The following is a 6,673-nucleotide window of genomic DNA, read 5'->3' on the forward strand; positions in this document are numbered from 1 at the left end:
AATTCTTACATTAGATAAAATTATCATTATACTTTTGCAATTTTGATTTAACTTTTATAGTTAAGTGGAATAATTTATCAAGTCAGTAAAAAGAATTGGTAAGACCAAAAAATATAAATAATGCTTTTTAAACTATTAATTTTTTGGCAAGTATGTAATTTTTATGTATTGTCAATAAATCACTGCATTTAAAAAATTTTATATAGATTCAATCACATTATTTAGCTTACACAGTGAATATTTCAATATGTGAACATTTCTCCCCAGTCCAGTTGATCAAAGTATCTTCAACCGATAACACCACACCTCCCCATCCCGTCAATGTTCTGCCTCTGTATCCCTCCTCCAAAGGTCCTTCCTTAGGCCCCACTCCTCCACACACCCCACATCTGGCATTCACCCCCATCGCTTGTGTTTGTACACCCTTACGGCAGTACCTCTTTCATACCATGGTATCTAATTTATGGTTTGGTGTTATAATCTCTATTTAGAATATTTTGAATTACTGTGGTATCCATAAATGCAATGACTTGAATACTTTTCTGCTCTCCACCATCTTTAAGGCTCATATGTGCGAACTCTAATCTTCAATATGTTAGGATTAGGAGGTGGGACCTTTGAGAGACAATTAGGTCATGAGGGTACACACTTCATAATGAGATTAATAGCCTCATAGAAGGAACTCTAGAGAATTCTCTTGCTATATTTCAGCCTTGAATGAGTACAAGAAGATACTCACCTTCAACTCAGCATAGGGTGCTCACCAGGACCTGACCATAATGGCACCTTGTGCTTGGACTTTCAGCCTTCAGAAATGTCAGAAATGAATTTTTGTTGCTTACATCACCTAGTCTTTGATATTCTTTCATAGTTGTCCAAACTAAGATACCTAACAAGTGTTTCAAGTTTCCTCTCTTTTCCCACTTTCTCTCTCATACTTTTAATGTTGTTGTACCAGTTTGCTGACCTGAACAAAATATATCTGACATTACTACAATTTGATCAGGCCTAAGTATTCCATTTTTTATTTTTTTTCTGCATTACTTTCCTTTATCCATTTACATGTTTTCCTTCTTTTTCTCTCTGGCTGAAATATCCTATATATATTTCTCAGTTAAATTCTACTACTTTGCTAGTAAGGGCGATCATGTATGCCAGTAGATAAAAATCATGAGAAAATATTAGAAGGTATTTACTACCTGAATAAAAAACCTATAATGCCTTTCCTTTTTAAAAAGTTTTTGCCTTAGGGTTTGTGTGCTGCTGGAAAGAGAGACAGAGACAGTGAAAGGAAAATTGAGAAATCACTCCCTAGGGAGAATGACCACAAAATACCTTCTTCTCCATTATCCTTCCAGCAGCTAGGGCATGCACTCATATATGCCCAGCTTGAGTTTCAAACCACTGGATCTGGGACTCGAACTGCTGTCAGCTATGTGGGAGTCCATCTGCTGGCCCCCCATAATGCCTTTTTAAAAAGACTATTCTGCTTCTTTCTCTGGAGTTCCATTGCTCCTTCTATGATTTTAACTAAGCTTTTTTTAGTGAGAGAGTCAAGAAGAATGTTATCAGTAGTTGAACTACTTGATAAGGCCATATAGCTAATTGACATTTAAGAGTAAAATAAACCACAAATATTGTTTCAGCATGGTATTACTTTGTTATACCAGGTAATATTTAAAATTTTACACTGCACTCAGCCAGCAGGTGGCATGGTGGTGAAAGGCGCTGCAGTTTGAGTTCCGTACCTGGAAGCCTGATTTCTCACTTTCCCTTTCTTTCTCTGGTCAACTTAAAAAAATGATAATAACAATTAAAATGAAATAAATAAATCTTTAAAAAATGTACACTGCACTGAGCTTTGTGTACTTTAATAAAAATGTAGAAACTTAATAAGAACATTATTCTGTCTATACAGTATACAAGATAAAATGCCTAAGTATACAGAATTGACAGAGAAGATGTTTAATTGTATTAAATACATTAGTAATAATTATTTGCTTTAAAAGATGAGTAGTAATGATCCTGGGATTTGTTTGTGTGATTCTATCTTGAGAGTTGAAAAAGCAGTTTCAATTTTGGTTAAGGTCACATAATAGAGAAAAGATCAAAACATGTTGAGTAGAAAATGATAGCTTTGCACACAACATTTATGTTAGTTCAACAAATGGTAATCAAAGCTTATTCATCCAAAGCTTAATTCAAATGGAATCTTGTGAGATCTCCTATCAGAGAGGTGAAAAAACCTCTGTGTGAGGAAAAGTGAAGTCTATGAAAATTAAAAAAACTTTTTTTATGACAAGGGTGAAAAAAATAATAAAAATCATCTTTCAAAATATCTAAAATACAAAAGTGAGAGCAAACAGTGAGAGTAAATTGTTTTTTTAAAAGAATTATTTATTGGGACCAGCAGTTGGCGTAATGGCTATGTCACTGGACTCCCATGTAGTCAACTGTGGTTTGAGTCCCAGACCTGGTGGCTTAAACTCATGCCAAGCGCGTGTGTGTGCATGCCCAAGATTCTGAGAGGAGAATGGAGGAGAAGGGATTGCAGCGTGGCATCATCCCCTGGGGAGTTGATTTCTCGCTTTCTGTCTCTCAGTCTCTCTCTTTCTGGTGAGCACAAGCACCCTGTAACAAAATCCTCTCAAAAAACCCCACAAAGAATTATTTATTTTATTTATTATTATTATTTTTAAAATTGCTTTAGGGCATGTGTGCTCACCAGAGAGAGAGAGAGAGAAAGAGAGAGAGAAAATGAGAAAGGATGTCATCAAGTACAGAACTCAAACTATCGTTGGCCATATGGGAGACCAGAACCCCAACTACTAAGCCACCTACTGGCCTTTAAAGTAAATTGTTACATAAAGAAAAGTATGTTGTGGCATACTTAATAGACTACCACAAGGTAATATAAACAAAAGGGCCCGTTTGACATTTGGGGACATCTGTATAACCTATATTTAGACCATTCTGTTAAATTAAATTGTCTCAGGCCAGCAAGTGGCAAGATAATTAAGACACTGGACTCCCATATCGTCAACCATGGTTCAAGTCTCATACCTGATGGCTTGCTTTCTCACTTTCCCTCTTCGTCTCTCTCTCTCTGGTTAAAATAATAATAATAATAATAATAATAATAATAATAATAGTGATAAATAAAATTAAGTAAATAATTCTTAAAAGCTAACAAAGCCAAAAAAGCAAGTGCCTCATAACCTTTCCTTTATCTTGATTTTTCTCTTTATCTTGTATTTACTGTTCGTTTTGTTCCTTTTGATCTAGTGTTGTTGTCTGATACTTTGATATTTTAAAAATATTACTTGAAAATATCCATCTTCAGGAGAAATATGATTGAACAAATCAAAGTAAAAGAAGGAAACACGAGAGGTTTAAAATATACTAATTGAATACATCTTAGGACAAGAAGAGTACTAGGGCTGGATGAATGAAGCTAGCTCTGCTCCTGTCTGGAATTTAAGAAGTGACTGTAGAACAGTGAGAAAGCAGAGGAGGGGAACATATATACCTAAGTTAGAAGATATCAAGAAGTTGGAATAAGAGATGTTACTTGAACTGAGAATTGAAAAAAGGATACATATTTCAACTAATATAGTTAACGTCAATCACTATTTTTACAATGTATGTAGATCATAAATCTTAAATTGAAGTCTAAAATATAATAGTTCTTATTTTCTCTCTAAAAATTTCTCTTCAGCTATTTTCACCACAAACTGTTCACACCCAGGCATCCATTTTTTCTCTACCCTTCCTGTCACATACCATCCTGTAAAGTCTCAGAGAAAGTCTTTTCTTTTCCACCTTCAAAAATATCTCCAAAATGTGGGGGGAAAATGGTATAGAAAACAAACATAGACAACAGAGACAGTGTGGGAGGAGAACAGGAGGTGGCAGAGGGTAAGAGATAGGGAACCAAGGATGGGGGGAAAAAAGAAAAACATACAGAAAACAAGAAATGGAAGATCATCTGATAATAATAACATGTTTGTTGATGTGCTTGATTGAGACCATATACAGTGTACTCTGGATGGAAAATCTCATTTTGTATGCTGTAATGATGTACAGTGAATGAATGCAAATAAATAAATTGGAAAAAAAAAAGTTCATGGAAAAAAAATCTCCATTTTAGCCATTGATATCTGCTCAAAATGTCATGCTTCTGCTATAGTATTCCTGTTAAACAATCTGATTCTGCTCTTCTTTTAAAAATTTATTCCTTTCTCAGCAGCCAGCTGCAATATCCTTAAAGCATGAATCAAAGCACTGCTCCTCTGTCATCAAAATTTAAAAAAAAAAAATCCAAATGCTTCATTATACCTATAAGGCTCTGCAAGAGCTGGGTCCACCATCCTTCCAAGTTCACCTTAAACTACTTTTCCATTTGTTCACAGAACTTCAGTCACACTGACTGACTGTCCCATTACTCATACATTTATATATATGTGTGTGTGTGTCTGTAGATAGATAGATAGATAGATGTAGATAGATAGATGGATAGATGATAGATAGATAGATAGATAGATAGATAGATAGATGGATAGATAGATAGATTAGGTTGCCATTCCCCATGCCTTGAATTCTATATCTAGAATTCTTCATGAGGCTATCTCATTGTTTTCTTTCAAGTGTTCACTGAGGTGTAAGTATCTACTACTGAAAGGACCTGCATGATTGCACCAAAGTAGAGACTGAGCAGGAAGCTAAGCAGTTGCTCACTATTTCTATTTTGTAAAATCCCTTCTTTCCTTCCATTGTGATTATAGATATATGACTATGCATGACATAAAACTCATAGAATTATATCACCTTTGTTTGTTTTGTGCTGTTTTAACAAAATACCACATTGAATAATTTATAAAAAAGAGAAATGTATTGGCTTACAGTTATGAAAGATGGGACGGCTAAGGTTAAGGTACTAGTAGGTTTGGTGTCTGGTCTCTTCTTTCGTGATGATGCCTTGCCTGTTGCAGGGTGGCAGAACAGATGATGAGAAGACCAGTTGGGAGACCATGTAAGTAGTGGAGGCAGAGATATCAAGGGCTTGAATGGTCATAGTCTATATAAGATCTGTTTTGGTAGTAGAGTGCTGGAACGTATTGATAAATGAAATACATGTGAAGGGTTATAGAAAGAAATGAATCAAAAATGCCTTGTTTTTTCTTTTTTTCATCATTTTAATATCCATATATAATATGTGATGTCTTTTTCATGACTTATAATCTTTTGCCAAAGAGAGAAGAGAAGGGAAGATGTAGAGAGTCCCGGGATGGTGGTTGCCATGTGTTCTACTCCATGCTCCCATCCACGGATGTGGTTTTCTTTTGAGAACTTGCTTTGACACATTTCACTTTGAAGGTACTATGGTCAATTATTTGACTGTTTTGCAGTTTTCATAGCTTTCCTGGGTTGTTCAGTGTAATTTGGTATAGATTTCAGTGATTAATGAACCTGAATGATCTCAGTTTGAGGCTTGTATTGATTTTTTTTTTTTGAATTAGAAAATTCTACCTAAGGTGCCTTGAAGTATTTTGAAATCACCCTTATTCTTACTTAGCTTTTGCTAATTATCTCTTGCTATGATATGTGAGATGACAGCTCTGTATAACCTAACGTCTCTGTCTTCTCTTTATTTAGCTTCACTCTAACTACATTCTTTGTGAATTTTAGTGTTATAATAGACATTTTAATTTACTGGTCCCAGGTACTGTTTTATACCACTACGAGGATAGATATTTTAAGGCAGCATAACAAAAGCATTTGGCACTTATTTTCCCAGAGCTGTTTTATTTGAAGGTTGAGAGGAAATTCAAAAGAAAGAAGTTTATGTATAATGATATTTAGGGATGAGAACCAATCCCATTAGATTAGGGAATTAGCCTGTTTGATTGAGTCTTTCTCTCTTTCTGCAGTGTCAGGTTGCTTACTCTTCAACCTCAGGGCTCATGTCCCATTTAAGAAGACAGCAGTCATGGGAGATAGCAGTATCATACAGTAGTGGAAAGGCAAGAGAGAACTGAGGCCTTAAGTTTCGAGAAAACATGGATGCTGTCATGCACTCTTACTCATTCTTTCCTCTCCTTGAATACCAAATATTTCTTGATCTGAACCTTCCAAATGGGCATATTCTTTTAGTCTCTGAGTGTTGAAAAATTGTGTTTGAAAACATATTCACAATAGTTTTTACATTAGCTATATAATTATTTCTGCTGATGTGACTTCAGTATGTACTATTTTGTCTCAGACCATTGAAAATTTGGAAAGGCCAGTGGTGTTGGTTGTGCACATAATCTCACCTAAATAGGAGGCTGAAGTAACAGGAGTCTGTAGCCAACCTGGGAAGGTCCTGATTCTAATTTTATAATTTATTTTTCATGACAATCCCCTAAAACTCACTTCAAACACAAATGCATAATTTTTTGTCATATATTAATATCAGTAATATTAGCACTTTATAATATTCTCGAGGAGAAGTTGTACCTTACACAGTGTTTCTATGAGTGGAAAATTTTCTTTTTTCTTTTAGATATTTTTCCATAGGACACATGCGCTCACCAGAGAGAGAAGATGGAGAAAGGGAAAGTGAGAAATCACCCTCCAGGGGGCATGACAATGTCAAAAATCCCTTCTTCTTCATTCTCCTCTTGGGATTTTG

This window comes from Tupaia chinensis, unplaced genomic scaffold (genome assembly GCF_000334495.1).
Source record: "Tupaia chinensis unplaced genomic scaffold, TupChi_1.0 Scaffold000032_1, whole genome shotgun sequence".
NCBI lineage: Eukaryota > Metazoa > Chordata > Mammalia > Scandentia > Tupaiidae > Tupaia > Tupaia belangeri.